We start from the raw sequence: 8750 nt of genomic DNA on the forward strand, positions 1-8750 counted from the left end.
CCTTTATTCTGTGGGGCGTTGGCTCAAGGGACAAATCCCCTTCGGGCCACCATAAAAAGCGTAAGCAGTTGTGATCGCGCGGAGCAACACCAACTTGGTAAAACATAGCTTCAACATCAGCCACTAGGGCAATTGGTTCCTTACTAAAGCGGAGCAACACGCCGATTAGGCTATTCACTAGAACGGGGACCTGCATCAACGATTGATTTAGCGACACATCGCGATACTGAGCGGCTCATTCAATAACGTTACGTAATTTTCCTGGCTTGTTTGGATTCAGAACGCCATGGTGGGGAATGTACAAGACGCGAATCTTTGCGGACGATTTATCTTCTGGCACCTCTTCAGCATAACCCTTGTCGATGGCAGCCTGCATCTGCTCAGCGTATTTTCTTCTCATTGAGTTATCTTTAGTCAGACAGCGTTCGAGGCAGCCAAGTCGCTTCTTTGCCATTTTCAGATTGTCGGGCATGATTCGATGATCATGCCGCCAGGGTAGTGGCAACTGATAGTGCCGATCTACAAATTCCACAGAATCTTTCATTAAACGACGCGTTCTTCTGTCTTCAGTAGAGAGTGCCGTTCCAAGATTCTCAACCTCCTCATCAGTAAACATAGTTGTGGATCCTTGGTCCAAAAACGCGTAGGTGTTGATTGCTGTGTCCCCATCAACGACAGGGATGACATTCAGGAGGACATTAGAGGCGTTTATGCTCGCGCTATATTCTGTATCTCGGCGCACGCCATTCTCCTGTCAGAATTAGCAGTAATTCTTGGACGGTAGTTCGGGTTGTGTAAAAGAGAGTGGTGAAGTGTTGCTGAGCAGTCTTTTACCCTGCATCTGCCTTCAGCATTGCACTCGTTGGCTACATGGCCACTTTTGAGACACCTGAAACACAAGCCCTTGGTTCTCACAAGACCACGACGCTCTACGTAGGTAATTTTCTTGAAGTCGGAGCAATTTTCAAGGTCATGAGCATCCGAACATAATGCGCATCTAGCGGAAGTAGAAACAGAAGTTACCGTGTTGTGAGTCGTCACCTATACTCGGCGAGTAGTAGGCTTGCTATCTTCTTTGGATGGAAAAACCGCCTTTCCAAATATTGAGTTCGCCTGTTTGCTTTCTTTTTCAACAAATTCGGCTAAGGCCGCAAAGTTTGCTCTTTTTCCTTAATTCTCTTCTATCTCGGTTGAGCTGATTATCAATTTCTCGAGGAGGGACACAGGAAGCTTTCTTGTCACGGTTAGCATTACATCCATTGAGTCCACACAAGACGCATAGGCCTACTTTATATCGTGAAAAGAGGTGCAGCACTTGTCCAAGAGAACCGATAGTTGCATCAAACCATCAGGTTCCTTTGCCTCAATCGCTGGAGTATCCCTTAATAGTCGTTCGCAACGCTATGCTATTACATGCGGCTGGCCATAAAGTTCATACAAAGTTTGCCATGCAAGCCTGTATCCCTCTGCAGGTTACTTAGCATTAAAGCGATCCAACCTCTCGCAAATATGCGGTTCGCAGTGATGAAGCAGAAACAATAAACGCATGTCACCGCTTTGTGCCTTTTTAGCAATATATAAATCAAACTGGAGAACAAACAACCAGTAGTTAATCGGATCACCGTCGAATTTCTTTACAACAGGTCTAGGCAGAAAACATTCACCTATTTCCGGGACGTCATATTCTGTTGGTCGTGGTATTATGTTTCTATTTTTTTGAACAACTGGTTTAGAAAGTGTTGGAGAAAGTTTGGGAGGCCATGAATCGTAACCACTTACAAGTGGGGTCACTGTGGTGTTAGTGACAGTTGGTAGACGTTCTATCAACGGTTTACTGACCTGTGGTTCCCAAAACTTTATCTGCGCGCGGTGAGCATGGAAGGCATCCGGCGGCGGTGGGGTACAATATGAAGACTCCTCGTCCCAGGCGTCCGCTTCAGCCTCAGCCATCTCGAGTTGTCGTTGCTTTTCATTGGCGTTTCGACAAGCTTCCTCTTTTAGACGTCGCACTTCTTCTTCTGCTTCGCGCTGCAGTCTGGTAACTTCTTCTTCCGCATCACGTTGAGCTTTCGCGGCTGCTTCCTCTGCAGCACGTTGAGCTTCTTCTGCAGCACGTTGAGCCCTTCGTAGCTGCTTCCTCTGCAGCACGTCGAGCCTTTGCTCTAAGATGTCTAGCCTTTTCAGCTGCATCACGTCGCAGCCTCTCAACTGTGTCCTCAGCTTGGCGTAAGTTTGCTGTCTCCTGATCATTAGCCAGCCGTGCAAGCTTTAACTTTACTCGACTACGACGTATCTCACTTTTTATCGAGCTCGAGGTGGAAATTCGGCATGAGTGAACAGAGATCTGATCTTCAGGTACAGACAAGTTTTAAGCACGTGGCAAAGAATGGGCGTATTTAAGACTGACAAACCATTTCTTTACCCTTTGATCAAATTCTTTCTGACATGTCATCGCATAGAATCATGAAAACTTCAAATTCCGAGTTCAGTTTTGGAAGAAACCCACGGAGTGGAATAGCGCCCTCAGGTTTAATCATCAAATTTTCGGCACGCAAGTAGCTGGTTTGCACTGCCTTCATTGCGGCAACGATTGATGTCTTGTCGATAGACATGATGAATATAAGGTTTTAAAACGATGTAACGCGGCCTATTTTGGAGGTGGCTAGGTTCCTAGTTACGTCACACACTGCCTCTGATTTCAAGGTGTAACACCGATCTTGATCGAAGTATCCACAGAAAATGTAAAACCTCTAACGAATTACTTTATTTTGAGTGAACCAATCAAGAACATTTTTAAAACTGTGACCGTATAGCCCAGTGGTTCTTAACCGCCGGTCAACTTTCCTGCCGGTCCGCCAAATATATTACAATCTTAAATCTCAACTACAAAATGCAAGATGCTGAAGGCTTGTCCATCAAATTTAGAACTTCGCCAGCTTCGTAATTTGCAACATTGTGGCGTAACATAGAGTTAATGGTCTACTTAGAACTTTATCGTACGTACAATGCTTAAAGTGTTGTGCCCAACTGTTTAAAAGTAGGCTACAGATCATTTAAATCTTAAATTTTAGGACCAGTTGTATGTGAAAAACTTTAATAGAACCACGTATACCACGTATGATATCAAAGAGACAGCAGCGAAATGCTTATTGAATTTAAGTTTCCATTCTTTGCTTTGTTCGTTGCTTTCAAGTTGCATACTTTTGTCATATTTGCATTTTGGATTGATTTTGATTTTTGAAGGTCCACCGGTCCGCAAAATTTGTTTTGAAATTTTACCGGTCCGTAAGCTAAAAAATGTTGAGAACCACTGGTATAGCCCACAGTGGCAGCGCAGCAAGCTGTTAAAACATAATTGTCATTAGCACAATCCAACACTATGACGTCCCAATACACAATTCAACTCACCAAAAACGTGGAAGGAAAACAACGAAACAGTATCAACGATTTGGTCAACAATACTCCAAACTGGAAATAAATCACGAATTCAGTTTAACTAAGTCACTTATGTGGTAACGAAGAATTAGTAAAAAGGCAACATATCGTACCAAGTTATCGACAGTTTCAGGCATTAACAGTTCACTGCATTTACAGCCACAATTTACATACATCTGCCGTATACAAATACAGATACTTAAATAAACTTATCTTGATGGTTTACTTTTATTTAAACACCTTTAAGTACATTCGCCAGTCAACAACAAGCAAAATAACTTTCAACGAATTTAAATTTCAGACACACTTCGTTTTAGGTTATAAGTTAATTTTTCATTTTTATACTGTTTTACCACCAAGAACGGATACAAAGAATTATATTTTTAGAGCCACGTAGATCAGTTACCTATTTAAACACGCCATTTCATTATTGTTGCTTTCACACAGGCTGATAATGGGAAAGCATTAAGTTAACCGATTTTAGACACACGATATGACATAATTTGAAACACATCACATGGTTTGAAATTTCAATTTAGTGACACGCAGTGCAAACGTTTAGGCATAAGTAAAATGTTATGCCATTTAAAAAAAGTTTGCATTATTTATGCCTCTTACGAAGATTCTGCTTTATCCGTAACTTTATTTTTGGGGTATATGCTGATTACCACATTTATCTTCCATAATCATGGACTATAACACGAGGCTAGCGGTTTAACATGTTGCAACGTAATGTGCTTTTGTAATAAAGAGCCCACAGTAGCCTATGTTGGATTGTTTAATTTTGTTTAACCAGACAAAATCCCAGTAGACTTCGTACATTATCGTGGTTATTGTAGGTGCCATAAATTTTTTAACAACGCTGCTAAGCTCGTCTTAAGTTGTTAATTTGAATATTTCATAAAACGGTCGTAACTTTATAAAAAAAACTAACAAAAAAGTCCTAAAACTATCGTAAATGGACACATACAGTAACACATTTAAGAAACATTTGAAAAAACAAGTGATTCTGCTACACCTTTAAGAAATTGATAATTCGTGAACTAAAAAAGCTATATAGATACGACATAATTAGTGCAAAAATCAAAACAAAACTATATTTGGCATTTTCGGACTTACAGTTTTGTTATAATCGACCAATTGATATTCAATTAAACATTTTTTAATGGTTTAAAAATAAGATTTTAAGGCTCAACTCTGACCGCTTATTAAACGTTTTAAAATTAAAATAAACAACGTCTTCTCGTCTCCTCTAATAAATGGCAAAGTTTGTTTTCCGGTCGATTGTCGACCGACGCCATGTGTTTCACCGGTCGGTCGCAAGTTACATGTTCTTCGATCACAGCAAATTAACAATTGCCACATTTAAAGTCATGGTCTATTCACGACAACGAGACAAACAAATTTATGTTACAATGGTAATATGCAATAATGATAAAGAGCCCACATCATAATGAATTGTTTTTATGTACCTATATAGGCCTAATCACGCAAAATGTTAACAGAAAGCAATTTTCATTTTCAAACGGGATTATTTTTACGTTGGATGCAGTTTGGTAGCACACAACATTGCTTTTTGGTTACTTACTTTGTTGCATTTGTAACAGTTTGCACCATATGATCGGGTCAAACTTCTGCTATTCAGTCCGAACTGTCTGGCCGGTGGTTACGCCAGTCTCTGTGTGTTATTCAAAACTGTCAGCATATTGCTGGCCTTGCTGCACGATTAATGTGCTGTTTTAATCTCGTTTATTGTAGCGTTACAGTTAACCAGTCAGCAAAAATACGAGAAAGGTAACGCGAACTATTTATAATTTCTGTATGGTGCCGCCCCAACAAATGTGTCTCTTACTTCCAATCTGTTTCGCGATTTCGTCTTTATTGCTGCTATCCCCAAAAATCCAGAAACAAATATAGGCTAACAAAGATGTCGGAAATAACAGTAGGCTTACAGTTTTGAAGGCTTTTATGGCAAGATATTCACCCAAAAATTGCTAGAGTAGTTGCATGAAAAGTACATTTTAGGCAACCATTATTTGCCATGTCCAGCCATTGGTCATCTTGTTGCACAGGTAAGGTCGATTCACTTGTTTCGAAAATAAATAGATTAGCCTACGGGTCAATTATTTGCAGTCCTAGGGTCTTTAGCCCTTGTAAAATAGCGCTTTAACTCTAATAATATAACACGCAAGTGACTGCATAAGGTCGGAAAATGCTTGCTCAGGTTCGTTTTCTTTCAAAATCTCTGCTAAAGTAAGCATTTCAAATACCCCTTTGTTTACGCGTTTCTCTCATAATTTAAGTTAGTCTTTAGCAGTGATTCCCAAACTGTGTGCCGCGGCACACTAGTGTGCCTCGAGAGATTGCCAAGTGTGCCGCGAAACTTTTTGTAATTTCGAAAATATGTTTTAAAGATATTTTTATTTAAGATATTTGTAGTGTGCCGCGAGGCAAAAAAATTTGGGAACCACTGCTTTAGATGATGCCAATTTATCTGTCAACTTTAATACTGAACAGTTGTCATTTTTTCCCTTAAGTGAAACATTTAGTTCGTTAGCAGATTATATAATTATGTCACACAAGTGGGCAAGTTTTACAACTCAATCATTTTTCATCAGAAAGATCTGATTATTTTTAAATTTGTTAGCAAGATCTAAATGCGATCTGAATGTGCAGTGGTTCACGCAATTCAAGTACTCTGTTCCATGATTATCCTCTTGAGAGCCATCTTACTTATGTGTGAAAAATAATGCATTGGTGCTCTGTTTTCATGTCCTAACATAGCTGATCAAACCGCCGGGAGTTAACTGCATGTGCCTTCATGATGTTGATCGTTTCAACTATATCATGTAATTCACTATGAACCACGAGTAATAAGTTTTAGCTAGCAAGCATTTCTATGTGGATGAAACAATATAATTGGCCTCGCGCACTCTGATGCGATCTCTCTTATCAGGCAAGCATGGCTGCAGCCCCATCGAACATCGTGCATACATCGACACAAAAAGACAAAATTTAAGTACGGTTTGGGTTTAAAATGTTGTAGTCGTTGTACATAAAGCGTTATGAAACGTTTGTGTTCATGACGTTTAAACAACGTTTTTGTAAACGCAAAAGAAGAAACCTTTATTTCCGCTAAGTTTCATAGAGGTCGTTTACACGATTATAAACGGTTTTCGATCCAAAATGGATAGGCCTAGCTATATTTTACTTGTTTGAAAATATACGATTTTTAATGGTTTAAACCAGTGGTTGGCAAAAGCCGGTCCGCGAGGAGTTAGTTACCGGTCCGTAGCAGGGTTGTCAGATTAAAATTTTGTTTAAACACGAACTGTACGTAAAAACCTGATAAAAAGTAAAAAAATAATTAAATCCAAAATGCATATTTTTGTTACAAAATCTAACTTCTAGTACTTAATTACAATATATCAAAAATTGGCTAAAATGTCATGTGTTTTAATTTTAAGCGTACTCACCTTAAAGTGCAACTTCATGCAAGACATGTTTATAAACTATAGCCTATGTCCCATAATGAAATAATTTACTATTTTGATATTTAGGCAGGAAAGGTTTCTAAAAACCATAGGGGAAGGCGGGGCAAAACGGACCCCTTAAGGGATAAATGCTATATTACGAGTTTCACAAAATATTTTCCGATGAATAGGATATCAACTGAAAGGTCTTACTGAAAGTTACTCCTATGCTAAAAAAAAACAACTGAAAGAAGCATACCTTCTGAATAAATTAACTTTTGTTGTCGATTTTTAAACGGGGCAAAACGGACCCCTTGCGGGGCAAAACGGACCACACTTATAAAATATAATCCTTATACCAATATCCCCCAAACACATTTTCTCCCCTCCCTGGTTTGTGTGAAATCGAATCAGTCTGATTTTTGTCGACAAACGTCTTCTGGACGATAGTCACTGTTCAGAAAACAAATATTGACGCTGGCAATTTTCGTTAACGAGAAAGGTGAGGGGTCCGTTTTGCACCGCTTTCCCCTATGTTTATTAATTAGTTTTAGCCTCTATAGTTTTGGACTCTATAAAAATGACGAAAAAGCCAAAAAGCCTAATGATTTTTCTGACATCAACAACGATAAAAAATGATTTTTGTTGTCAAGAAAGTCATTCCACTTTTTCACGTAGCCATTTTTTTCGTTTGTATATTAGGCCTACTTAGGCTAACTATTGAAAGTGGCGTGAAGGGCCTGGTCAGAAATGGAATCATACATTATTATATGTTATACAAAAGTGTGACTTATTTTGAAAGAATGCTTTAAATATTCTTATTTTGACAAGCTGGGAAGAATATAGGAATTGGTAATAGTGGTATACAAGTGTTACTTAAGAAAAAACGTAAAGGCCTAAAAGTTTTATTAAAATGAGCCGTGGGCTGGGTTGAATTGAATTGTTTGGCTGACCGGATGCCGCCTGCGGGTTTCAGTAAGTTCAATAATTCCTAGATGGGAGCATCTCTTTGCGGCAAAACAAGCATAAAGTTCGCATTGAAAGTTGTATTAAATTTCCTTTCCTAAACATTTGTTGTTTTTTAAGGTCGGTCCGCGACAAAAGTTTAGTTTTAAACCGGTCCGCAGTGCCAAAAAGGTTGCCGACCCCTGGTTTAAGCAACCTTTTCTCCAAATCCGATTGTTATAAAACTTTATAACATCTAGATAAGCGACCATACAACGTTTAAAGTTTTCTCGTATTTCTAAAAACGTCTTTGAGACGTTTCTAAGACGCCAAATTCAAGTAAAAGATTTCCAGCTAACCAAAATGTAGTCGCTGCGTTTCATAGAGGTCGTTTACTCACGATTATAAACGGTTTTCGATCCAAAATGGATAGGCCTAGCTATATTTTACTTGTTTGAAAATATACGTTTTTTAATGGTTTAAACCAGTGGTTGGCAAAAGCCGGTCCGCGAGGAGTTAGTTACCGGTCCGTAGCAGGGTTGTCAGATTAAAATTTTGTTTAAACACGAACTGTACGTAAAAACCTGATAAAAAGTAAAAAAATAATTAAATCCAAAATGCATATTTTTGTTACAAAATCTAACTTCTAGTACTTAATTACAATATATCAAAAATTGGCTAAAATGTCATGTGTTTTAATTTTAAGCGTACTCACCTTAAAGTGCAACTTCATGCAAGACATGTTTATAAACTATAGCCTATGTCCCATGATGAAATAATTTACTATTTTGATATTTAGGCAGGAAAGGTTTCTAAAAACCATAGGGGAAGGCGGGGCAAAACGGACCCCTTAAGGCAGTGATTCCCAAACTTTTTTTCTCGCGAACCATTTTGAGC

General features: G+C 38.8%; 1 pseudogene; it reads right to left on the reverse strand.

The window, feature by feature from the left end:
• Nucleotides 1-235: 235 nt before the first annotated feature.
• Nucleotides 236-2612, reverse strand: LOC146140583 (uncharacterized; annotated as a pseudogene).
• Between the last annotated feature and the right edge of the window lie 6138 nt (nucleotides 2613-8750).

This window comes from Ascidiella aspersa, chromosome 6 (genome assembly GCF_963924565.1).
Source record: "Ascidiella aspersa chromosome 6, kaAscAspe10.2, whole genome shotgun sequence".
NCBI lineage: Eukaryota > Metazoa > Chordata > Ascidiacea > Phlebobranchia > Ascidiidae > Ascidiella > Ascidiella aspersa.